The sequence below is a fragment of the Lactuca virosa genome, chromosome 6, assembly GCF_052849685.1.
Source record: "Lactuca virosa cultivar CGN04683 chromosome 6, Lactuca_virosa_CGN04683_v6, whole genome shotgun sequence".
Classification (NCBI taxonomy): domain Eukaryota; kingdom Viridiplantae; phylum Streptophyta; class Magnoliopsida; order Asterales; family Asteraceae; genus Lactuca; species Lactuca virosa.
The window spans coordinates 154487103-154500877 of NC_136431.1; positions in this window are offsets into that span (position 1 = coordinate 154487103).

Consider the following 13775-nt stretch of genomic DNA (forward strand, 5'->3'; position numbering starts at 1 on the left):
CAAATAAATCATAAAACCACTTTAAGGAATGTTAAAAGGCTATCTAAGATTTTTCCCAGAACCTACCTCATGTGAGACACTCAGAAAAATATTTTCATAATTTTTCATAATGCTTACCTATTTTCCCATATTTTTTGTATTTATAATGGACAAATAATGGGAAAAATAGTTCTACTCATCCAAAATTCATGAAAATTTACCAGAGAACCTTATAATATATTATAACTATAAATAAAATTTTTGATAATTTTTCTATTCAGCATGCTATTTTTCTTCTATTTTCTAAGATAAATACACTTAAATCCACAAAATCGGATTACAGTATATAAAAATCACCATTGGTATTTTTCCCAGATTATGTACACTGTAAATGATGTCTAAATTTTTTTTGGTAATTTACTTTAACTGTTTGATAATTATTCACCAATTAATGATTATTCAAGAGAATAAAACAAAGAAAAATCGAAAAACGAATTGAAAAATATCTTTTATATTTTTCACAGTTTCTATACTTGTAATAACAGTGTTACAAAACGTTTGGGCAATTTTGGACACTATATTCTATTTATTTTAATTTTTGTTAGAATAAATGCACAAAAATCATAAAATCGGGTTAAACTGTTTAGAAACCCATTTTTATATTTTTCCCAATTTATGTATGTTTAATGGCAGTATTATCAAAATTTTTGGAATTTTTATCATCTGGATACTATTTTTAACGAATTTATGTTGGTATGAAGGCTTTGAAATTTGGAAAAATAGCTAATTACATCCAAAATTCAAGGGAAATTTTCTGGAATACCTATACTATATTTGGAACGGAAATGAATAGTTTGATGAATTTTGGGAACTGTTTGATAATATTTTTGGATTTTAGGAGTTTAAAACACCTTTAAATGTGTTGAAATACCCTCAATTAATATTACAAAAATCTGGAAAATAATATCCAAAATTATCTTAATCACATGAGTTATAAAATATCACCATTTCAGAAAAATTGTTACCCATTCAATATAAAACCAATATTAGAACAAAAATTAGGCATTTCTCTATATGTAGAATTTAGTATATTAGCATTAGATTTCGACATAGAAACTCACTAGTGTGTGTTTGATGTTGTAGGATCCCGGTAGTAAGGCGTTGGTGTATTCCGAGGCACCACTTGTAGCTACTTGAAGCATTGTGAGTATTCACACCTTCCCCCTATTTTCGGTTTTTATGTTTTGGGGTGGAAAAGCATGTCCAAACTATTTGTGATTGATGTATCTATATTGAATTGTATCACACTTGATTGCTATATCTTGCTATATTTTGTTGTGTATGTGTATGTCATTGTTAAAACATGAGGCCTTATCGTCTTAAGTCCCTTCACTTACACTTTAATCCAACCATTAACTCTTTGACCCAATGGTCATTATGGATAACGCTATTAGGAATTGACAACTCCTCACTCACCCGATTGCTTGAGTGCATGATACCATATTCATCTATGGAACGATAAGCATAGATCTTGATAGGGCATCAGTCATAGGCTTGGTTGTGAACTCATTGTTTATTCATATACATGTAAACTTGTTTATTATTTATAGCAGTGAACTTTGTTTCTATTTATAGCAATGAACTTTGTTTCTATTTACATCAATGAACTTTGTTTCTATTTATAACAATGAACTTTGTTTCTCATTATAGCAATGTACTTGTATTTATGGAAATTTTTATACCAAATATTGATTTAATAAACCTGTGAACTCACTAACTATTTTCATAGTTGACGCTCGTTTTACATGCTTTTTCAGGAAATAATTAGTAAGTGGATATAAAGATTCATCATCATAGATCATGCTGCATCATGTGGAAGTTATTTTGTGAAGTTAACTTTTGAACAATGTTATTTTGGGAAACTTGTATTTTGTTTTGTTTGAGTTATGAGTTGTAAACTTTTAACTATTACTATGGTGATGTATCTTTATCTTTTGCAATGAAACCTTTATCGCTGTCATATCTTGCGTTTCCGCTTTAGCCGGGTGTGACATACCCTAAACAGAAGTAATGAGTTTTTAGCTCATATCTACAGCAAGTAATATCTCAAAAACGAAATCCATAAGTAAAAACATAGTTTTGTGCAATAGATTAAGAAAAAGAGAATATATGTTGCCTTTGATCTCTTCCAAATCGATCTCTAGGGTTGATCTTCGAATTCCAGAGCTTCAATAACCTTCTAATCGCAGATAAGTCACCAAAAGATCCAGAGAGAAGTCTTTGGTTTCAGGGATTAATGCCCCTTATATAATTTTCTGAAAAACAGGGGCGACTCGTCGAGTCCATAGACTGACTCGACGAGTCCATCACTTAAATCCCGTGTACGGCAAATCTTAATATGTTTGCGAATATTCTTATCTACTCGATGAGTTGAGGACCAAATCGCCAAGTCCTTCATCTTTTTGGCTTAATATCTTCTTTCTTTGATTCCCGAGCTTCCGATTGCTAATCCTGCTTCCTTTTTAACTCGAGCATGTCTTTTAGGCTGAAAATACAATTTAAACATAATTAAGTACCTTTTGTTCAATAATTGAGACAAAATAGCCAAATAATATTAAGATATTAGACAAAACATAATTAAGTACCATTTGTTCAATAATTGACTACTTTCCTCAGCCATGTTAGGAGAACCAGGACCAGACCCATCGGTTTAAGGCATAAAGGACTCTCCAAGATCAAAAGTAGTATCTGTTTGAATAGTATTTGTTCTATTATGATGTCAGAAAGAACTAGTACCATCCAACTGATGGTCCATTCTCTAGTTATCCAGATTCAATTCATCACCAAATGACTCAAATATTATAGACTCATCATAGGAAAACGAATCCACAGAGTAGGAGTTATCATGGATTTTGTTAAAAGAGAGATTTTGCATTTTAAAGGGAAGAATAGACTAGTAGAACTTCGCATCCCTGGAAACAAAAAAATAATTTGAATCAAGAGTTAAAAATTTATAACCTTTCTTATCCAAAGAATATCCAGAAAAATAAACTTTTCAACTCTAGCCGAGAACTTATCATAATTGTTAAGTTTAGTTGAAAAACACAAAAAACCCAATACACGAAAATTATCAAAACTTGGAGCTCTTTTATAGATTAACTCATATGGATAAAGACCCTTTAAAACAAATGAATGAGTTCTATTTATTAAGAGGACATGAGTTAAAATAGCATCACCCTAATGTTTTAAAGGAAAACCAGACTGATAATAAGAGACCTTATATCACACCCTCGGCCGGCGGCGGAAACGCCGGGTTGTGCGACGTATTCATGGATCACAGTTATTGAACATACATTGAACATTACAAAATTAATATGAAAACCTAAGCTTCTATTATTATTGAAATAGAAATTACATTTTCGTTGTCTACTAGTACATTACCAAACTACAATATATGTGAAATATAAAACTTCCACATGTCTTCAGTATGCGTGTTCTTTCAGCTGCTAACCATCATGAGAATACATGTGTTTAAAGATACGTCAACAATAATATTGGTGAGTTCTATAGGTTTTGACTCTGTCTATTTTTATAACCAAAAGTGTATTTATACAATTATGACTGATTGATCGACTCATATAAAAAGTGTGAGTTCATAAAGTATAAGTACTTACCTTACTTATGTGAATATCTGCTTCTAACCCCGTACAAGTGTGTGTGATGTGTATAAGTTCTACCTGACTTAAGTGAATTCGTGCTTGTAAATTAACATGAAAGTTCATGTGATTCCTATATTTATAAGTATTTATTTTACTTACGTCAGATATCGATACTTATTTATCATTCTATGTATGTGATAATGCTACATATAGTCCTATTTCAACTTATATGAGTGCTTTCAGAATGTAATATGGGTCTATCAGGATCCTATACCGAGCTATATGACTAGATTAAGCCTTTGTATGGAACTGCAAAGGGGAGTGCCGAGAAACATCACCAACGCTTCATTGACATCGTGAAATAGATAGAGAATGAACAGTTATCACCTGATTTTTACTCGTCAGACGGAAAAAATAGCCAAAGCTAGAACGTGACTTGTTGTCATACAAATACCATGACGTGGAGAGAAGACCACCACGACGTGGAAACGTTGATATAATGCATATTTAATTTGTTTAAACTATTTTATCGAACCCATTTAAAAAGGTTCGAACCAGAGCTTAACTAGGGCGATTTTGGGGATATGAAGTGCTCTAGAGAATGCTAGAATCAAGGGAAACAAATTATTATATCTAGAAACATATAAAGTTATTGATTTCCTCTTTCATTAAGACTTGGAGTTTCCATGGAAAATGTCTAATTTGGGTTTGAAATTCGAAATAACTTATGAATAATTTGATCATGATGTTATTGCAAGTGTTTAGAAGCTAATTACAAGCCTTATATTGAGATTCCATGGTTGAATTCGTTTATTGATTATTAGGGTTTCAAACCATAATTGGTGAAAGTGATAAAATAGTGAAATTGAGTATAGAACTTAATTAAGCCATGTAAGCTTAATTCATGAAGCTTAATCGGTTTCCTACCAAGAAATTGTCAAGTTAGTATGATTTTGGTGAATTGGAATGTTATTAAGCTCTTAATCATTTAAGATGAGTTCTAAGTAACTCTACATGATATGTGAATCGGTTTTTGGAAAGAAGATTTATCAAGTGCCTCAATTTGAGATTTGGAGTCGAGGATAGTAGTTAGTTTTCACAAACAAACAAGGTAAGTAACCTTATCTTTCTCTAGATCATTGTTATCTGGATATGTGATAATTATTGTGCATACTTAAAGTTGGGTATAACATTTGGATTGCTATTTATTAATATTGTATGAGTTGAGTATTTATGATAATTGAGAATGATAGTCGTCTAATGCTATACGAGTTATTAAATAGAATAATTGGAAATTATAGTATTTTAATACTATTCGAATAAATACACGGGTATAATTGAGATGCATAGCAAGGTATTACGTTTTTAGCGTGTACACTTGAAATATGAAATCGAGTATTAAATGATTTTTAATGAGTGATTATGGTTGAGATGTATATTTGTATATTACTATAGTGGTCTAGGAGTGAGTATTACCGAGACACATAATAGAGTACTATTATATTAGCTAATGAGTTAGTATAATTGAGATTTATAAAGATAAAACGAGTGTGAATATATATATATATATATATATATATATATATATATATATATATATATAGAGAGAGAGAGAGAGAGAGAGAGATAGAGAGATAGAGATACAAAGAGAGAATTAGAGATACAGAGGGAGATAGAGATAAAGATATATATATATATATATATATATATATATATATATATATATATATATATATATATATATATATATATATATATATATATATATATATAGAGAGAGAGAGAGAGAGAGAGAGAGAATGAGAGATAGATAGATAGAGAGAGAAAGAAAGTGAGATAGTGTGACACTTGTCAATTTTGGTCAACAAAAGTCAACAAAAGTATGCTGAAGCGTAACTTAGGTTAACTGGTGAAAAGTAATTTTCATAACCTTCCTATTGTATTATTCGATATTATAATACTACATACGCCAATCAGTTATCGAGTAAACGCTTTAATTACGAATAATAGACTACAGTAGCGTAGAAATTCGATAAAACACATATATATTATTTTAATGTAAGTAATATTCATAACACGATGTATTTGTGCTTACGAATCCGTAGACATATAGAACGTGTACAACAGAGCTTGCATTCAAAAGTTACGACGATTCAGTCGCAGAAAACGATAAATGTACACCGGGTATCGGCTCTAAACGCACTACAACATGCCATAAACAATAATTATAAAGTATCGGGACACACTTTATAGAACGTAATTGATGAGTTTTATACAAACAATCCTATGTGTGCATGCAACCCTAGTTTGGATCTATTTTTTTTTCTATTAGACATACAAACATTGAACACAAAAGGAAAACCTTAATATGCATCTAATAATTCGAAATCTACATATGAAAGATTAGACCACATACCTTTGTTGCTATATAGTAATAACAACCAAAACTTGAAGATCTTTGCTTTTGAGAACAAGTACCACAAGCGTAGTACCTCTAATGGCTCACAAACACACTAGGGAAAGAGGATGAATATGAGAGAAAAGAGAGAGGAGTGACTTGATCAAAAATTCGGCTCTTATATGGTTTCCAGAGGGTTTGCCGAATTCAAGAGCCAAGGGGCTCTATTTATACTTGGGGCTAGCTAGGGTTTTCAGGTGGAAACCCTAATTCCTTACATTAGGGCCTAAGCAAGTCCATGGACCCCTTCCTTAGGGCTTGGATGAAAATCTCTAGATCCTTCTAGGGATTTTCGGCCCTCCCTAATAAGGGTGATCCAATGGCCCAAAACCTCAACTATTTACAAAACAGCCCCTACACTTTCAATCCGTTCCGTTAATCCCAAAATTAATTCCAAATTAATTTCTGATTGAATATTTATCAACAATATGATTTCTAATTAATATACTATTCTTATAATATATTAATAAATCATATTTATGCACCAATTTATTATTCTTATTAATAAACTCATCCTCTCTCTCCAATAATCATCCTGTCTAGTTGCCAATGTGAAGGCAACCCAAAAGGACCATGCTACATTCAAATCAAGTACATACCATTTATAGTTATAGGCTTAGACACCTAATCCAACAGTCTGCCACTTGGATAAGTCTAATAACTATAATTGCAAGTATGACTTCAAAATTTGACTAGCAATCGTAGCTCTCAAAATCTGCTGTCGAACTCTGACCTAATCAGTGATGTTTCCTTAGATAAGTGATCAAATATCCCACCGTTCTACAAGATATCATATGGACATGAGACATGGATTAAAATCAATCTCTCTGTCCAAGATTTGTTTCCTGATTTCCGATTTATGACGACTGACAACAGACTACTAATTGAACACATCCATTTAGTCCAGGCTTGGCCAAGCGCTTCAGCTGTCATCACTAAATCATCGAGGGGCCCACAAATATCACTTTTATCCCGTTTAGGGTAAAAAGAACGAATAAACTTCGACTCATATGCTTGTACTATTTACTCATCAAATCACACACAACAATACATTTTATAACATCAAATTACTGATGTGTTTTCATATTATCAATGCACAAATGATTCGTAAACAACAACTCATATGTCTCCGTTTCAAGAATATAAGATATTATCGTCTCAGAATTACTTGTGATAAAATTCATGAAGTAATTCTCTGAGCATGAGTTTAATCCAATACTCAAATCCTATGTCACGAGTACTCATGAACGTTGCAGCAAACATTTGCAATGTCTAAACACTTAGACAATCTACAAGACAATTCATGACAGTCTTACTGTTGGATTAGATGTCTAAGCCCATAACTATTATTGGTATGTACTTGACACGAGAGTAGCATGGTCCATTTGGGTTGCATATCATCAGGACAATTTGTTAGGATGGAATTTTGAGAGAAGATGTTATATATGATTTATTAATATATTATAAGATATAATATATTAAAATGAAATCATATGAGTTAATTAGTATTGATCAAGAATTAATTTGGAGATTAATTTGGTGATCAAAAGAGACTAATTAAATCTATGGGGACTAATTATGTTAATTAGTTATATTTATATGTGTTGGGCTTATGATCCATGTTGGACCAAGTTTATGTATGGATACATAAAGAGTTGGGCCACTTGAACCATGGATCATAAAACCCATGGGTATGGATTTGGGTTATACCCATGACCCTAGAAATCCCACATATAAATACATCCATTCATAGCCAAAATCGCCACTAAAAGAGATACTTGTGTATTCTTGGAGTTCATGGTGGTTTTGGGTGCATGGAGATTCTCTCTCAAGTTCATCCTTTGTTCATGATGTGTTGTGATTCCACTTAAGGCTTCCACACTATTGGGGATAAGCTCTTAAGGCTAAATACATCAAGACTTCAAGCTCCACCATAAGGTATGTTATCCTAACTAGATTCTATGACAATTGTATGCTAGTTATAAGGTTTAATACCTTGGAAACACCATTGCATGTATAATTAGTGAAAACATAGATCCAAGGTATTCAGGGTTGCATGAACACCATAGGAGTGTTAGAATGCTCAAAACCCAACAGTGGTATCAGAGACTAGGCTTGTTTTCTTGTTATACTTTCAAAAATGGCAGAAAAATCGAAATTTATTGCTGTCTGAACAGCAGACTCGCTGAGTCCATGAAGGGACTCGACGAGTCTGTCACAACTAGCCTTCCTGGCTAGGAAATTTCACCCTCAAGTAAGCAAGGACTTCTGTGAGACTTGTGCTAACAAACCTAAGTGTTAAATATGAGTTCCTAAAGAGCCATATAGTGTTAGAATGCAAATCTCTCCAAGTATAGTGAATCTCTCCCAAATCTCTCCAAGAATAGTGAATCTCTCCCAAATCTCTCCAAGTATGTGAAATCACTCCCAAATCTCTCTAATTATGTGAAATCTCTCCAAGAATAGTGAATCTCTCCCAAATCTCTCTAAGTATGCTAAATCCCTCCAAGAATAGTGAATCTCTCCCAAATCTCTCTAAGTATGCGAAATCTCTCCAAGAATAGTGAATTTCTCCCAAATCTCTCTAAGTATGCTAAATCTCTCCAAGAATAGTGAATCTCTCCCAAATCTCTCCAAGTATGCGAAATCTCTCCAAGTATAGTGAATCTCTCTCAAATCTCTCCAAGCATGTGAAATCTCTCCCAAATCTCTCAAAGTATGTGAAATCTCTCCCAAATCTCTCCACGTATCTCAAATCTCTCTCAAATCTCCCTAAGTACTTTCCTCAGTCGAAAACAACTCCGAAACCGGAAGAGGAAACCCCAAAAGGACCCTGTTGGTCCGGAACCCTCTTGGTCCTGAACCTCTTGGTCCGGACTCCTCTTGGTCCGTAACCCTCTTAGTCCGGACACCTTCTAAGGAATCGGGAAGGTTCTCACCTTCGGAACACCCTTGCTTCGGATCTCCTCACTGCTCCGGAAGGATTGAATCCGGAAGACATCGCGTGACCGCTTCGGAATTTCTAGTCGCTTCGCATCCTCGATCCGGACTTACCTGATCTCGCACCCGACTCCGGAAGTGGGCATTGACTTCGGAACTCGTACAACACCTCCGGAACACTCATACTGGCCACTTCGGACCCTCGCAGAACTGACCCTCCACTCCGGAATTCTAAGAGGAGCTTCGGAATTCACCTTATGACTCCGGAATTCACCTCTTAGCTCCGGATTTAGACCATTCCGGACCTTTTCTCCATTTTAAGGTATTTTGACGTCAGGAATCCCACCAAACTCGTGTTTTTCTTAACTAAGACCCCTAAAACCCCTATTTAATGCTAAAATTAATTATTTTAAGCATATATTTTATAAAAATAAATGTTTGGGATTCAGGAAAACCTTATCCTAAATCAAGATAAGGACAAAGAGGTTGACTTTGTGAGTTCATGGAATCCTCATTTCCCATGCAAATCACAATATTCAATGCTTTACCCACCAAATATCCATGCATGGGCCATCAGATCCCCATGCACCACAAATTCCCTCCCTTCTCTCACTCTTAAGCAACGTGAGTGAGGAGTTTAGACTTCACATTTTCTCTCACTCCTCTCATTTTCTCTCAAAGATTCATTTCAAGAGCAAGAACAAGATCTTGCTGAAAACAAAATTCTCAATTTCTCCCTGGAGTTGTAAGGTAAACTCCTCCACTCATCTAATATTTTATAATATTTCAAGATAAATCCATATTATTTTATTCATAATAATATGTGATGATAATCCTTAGGAAAGCATCCCTCCCAGGGAAGTTCCTCATCTCAGCAAGAGTTTAAGCTTGAGATCTTCACTCCATAACTCCAAACAACTCCTCAACCAACTCAAGGTGAGCTTCATACTCCACCTTTTTCAATGTTTTAATGTTTTGGGGGAGAGTACAAGTCAAATCTTGCCTAAATTCTTAAATGATTGCATATATACGTATGTTTGTATGTGTGTGTGAAATATTATTAAATTAATATTTTAGTAATATACTCATGAAAGTAAGAATTCCCAATTTCATAAAGAACAGAGGATACTTTGTACAAAAGAGCCTCCCAACTATTGGGTGTGTCCAACTTAACCCCTTTATCTATGCTCTCATGTCTAGAGATATAAGTTAGAAAAAGGGATCTTGATAAGTGGACACAATTTATAGTAATTTTCGAAAAAGGAAACATTGTGACTATCTGCAAACTATCAGGGGTATATTATAAATATTCGATATAAAAGTTTGCGTCAAGAAAATATCAAATAGAGCCTTTATGACAGAAATATTTGCATGTCATAAGCTGCTATCATAAAATCTCCAAGAACATAACTAATGTTCTATATGTCATAAAACAGAAAATGCGTGTCATAACCGGCAGTTATAAATTTATATAAATTATAACTTGACACTTTTTCTCTTGACTAAAATGACTCATTTTTCAATAAACGAAAAGGAACGAACACGAGCACCCAGTTAACGAGCACAATCAATGATATGGAACGAGAACGATATTTCTATTCAATGAGTACGAATTTCATTATTTATCTAACGAATAATGGATCTCTAACGATTGCTCAAAAGGTTGTTAATATTCTAGTCAGACAAATCTTAAAAGTACCTAAATATAAAAATATTAGTGTACGTCTAAGTCCTGTAAGGAGTTATAGCCAGAGTCTCCTGGAGGGAGAGCGGGAATTTGTGTATAGATCTATACGGGGTTGAGACCCCGCACCTTCGCTGTTCGCTACAGCTAGACATGCCAGTCTAGGGTGACAAATGTCTTTTCCAAACCGAGGGGGCCTGAGAAACGCCAAAACAGACACTCCGTCAGATTAGTATGGTTATAACGACTCACTAGAATATTCTCTATTAACTAGAAATTTATGTAAGGAAAACCTCATAAATAAATTTTGGCACGTTGTGTTGACTGTCCTACACGTGATAGGTGATGGTCCGCATTTGTTGTGTTGACTGTCCTTCTTCATCGCGTAGAATGTCCACAATAGCCATGTTGATTCTTTCTCCTAACAAGTATAGAGTCGTACTACTGCTATTTTTACAAATTAAAAAGCGTAGGACTCTATGGAAAACGTTTGTAAACGGTTTTGATAACGATAAACTAGAACTTACGAATATTTTATAGCAGAAAATATAGGATTTTCTGGAGAAAACGATTTTCTACGATTTCGATAACGATAAACTAGAACTTAAGATTATTTTTTAGCAGAAAATATAGGATTTTCAGGAGAGAACGATTTTTCTACGATTTCGATAACGATAAACTAGAACGCACATTCAATTTTACTCGATAAGAGGAACAAGATTTTCAACCATATTTCCTTTTTGAAACTAAGAGATTTTTCTGGAAACGGTTGATTTTTACTATTCAAAAGAACTATTCTCGGACACAACTCGCTCTCACAAATTACAATACTTTTCAAAGATCACTCCTTATAAGGATGAACAAAAGTAATGACATACACACATATATCCACGATTTTCAAGGTAAGACTCCAAACGATTTCATAGATAATATATGATTTTCTGAAAGTACAATGAGAACGATTCTAATCAAGTGTAAACGATTTTATACAAAAATTCTTATGAACTCACCAACTTTTTAGTTGACGCTTTCCAAAACGACTTGTATTCTCAGGGATCTAGTAAGCAGGTAACAAGGGATGCGGATGCAAGACTTTTATCTATAGCTTGGATTTTTCTGCTTATTTCTCTTTTGTGTAATTCGAGGAACAAATACAATATGTAAACAATGTAACTTTGTTATTTCAATGTATGATGTTTGGATTGCTCTGTTTCATTTATATTCAATTGTTATGATACTGCACAATGAAGTCACCCGCCTCCGGACGTTTCTGCCGTCTGGTCCGGGGGTGTGACAGAGTCCAAGGCAAAAATCATCCAACTCGTCGAGTTGGTTCATGCACTCGACAAGTTGGACCCCCTGACAACATATTTTCGACTGTTTTGGCTGGAATTGGACTAGGAACATTACCCTAAGCTGTTTTTCAACTTATAAACCTATTTTTGATGTGGTAATGTTCATGCTAATCAAATTTCAAAGATAATTGTCAATAGATTCATATTTTGTATTAGTTTAAGGATTAGGCTAATTACATGAAAAGTTTGTTTTGTATTATCTTGTTCTTATGAGTTGCTTAGATTAATAGAAAAAATTATGTGAAAAATGTGTTTTCAATCCAAATTAATCTAAGAGTTGATTTTAAAATGTGTTTTTGTAACTTGTCCTCAAGTTATGTGAAAAGTCACATTTAAGATTCATAAAACTCATAAAGTTTTCCATAAGTTATGAATAAGGAAGAGTAACATTCTTTTAATGGTTTAATGTCTTCCATAACTTGTCCTCAAGTTATGGAACTTGAAGAGTTTTTTAATTAAAACTACTTTAAACTCATAAGATATGGAATTGAATAGTTTTGAATAGTTTCAACACTTGCCCTCAAGTTTTGGAATTTGCAAAGTTACCTCCCCATGTATACTTTAATTCCAAATCAAACCCTAGAATTTTAAAAGTTTAAAATTCAACCCTTATACTATTATTATAATTTTAATTATATAGATATGTATAATATAAAGTCAATCTTACTGTTAGTAGGCCTCATTCACGAAGTCGGTCTATAAGGGGGGGGGGTATAAGGTTATTGCCTATAAAATGGCAGTTTAATGGGTGTCCACTCTCACCCATCGCTTCCTTGACTGGTGGAGGGTCGTTAGCCGAACGGGTAGGATAAAGACTATAATTCTCCTTTCATTAAAAGTATAATGATAAATACTAAGTAACTAAACATTTATAAATTCCCAATCTTAGTTACTTAGGAAAATGTGAAATGGTGCTAACCCATGAAATTACACTTTGAACCTTTGTTAAGTCGTTAGTGGAGCGTGTGTGGTTAACCGGCACACTAACATGGGACTGACAATGTGTGGAAAAGGGTGACTTAAGTTTTATCATAGATCGGTGGAGCGCGTGTGGTTAACCGACACATCGATTGGGTGATAAAATTAGGGGTACTAAGTCAATTTGCATGGTTATTCACACCTTGTTTGTGATCCTCGGCATCGCAGTCACAAATTTGAGAGGGTACAATCGAGATTTAAACATGCCATTGAAAGTTCAATGTATCTCAAAAGATCTAGGAGTTTCAATCCAATTAAAACTTAATAATTTATTTTGTTTTTCATGCTGGAAATTGGTAAATCGTCATTTACCTACCTTCAAATATTTTGTAGCTTGGATTACGGCATCCCTCTTCCAAGTTATAAAATAGTTTGTTGGGTCATAGCCTTAATATTTCATATTGAGTGTTATATTAAGGACTTTAAATCAACTAAACTTGTATTTCTCCCATTATAGATGTCTAGTTAAGACAACTATGGTCTTCCCAAATCTTTAGGAACAAGCTTTGCTATTGAAGATGATATCCCACATGGCAATCAAGGTGAAAGATTAAACCCTTTGTTGTGTATTAATGGGACTGGAAATCATGCTTCACTTCCTTCTCCAATTATTCTCCCTATCCCACAAGTTCAAATACTTGCAAAGTTCAAGGTCACTCAATCCCTATTGGCAAGCCGGGAGAGTCGGGTGTCGAAGTCTCGAGGTAGCTGGCTGTTGACTT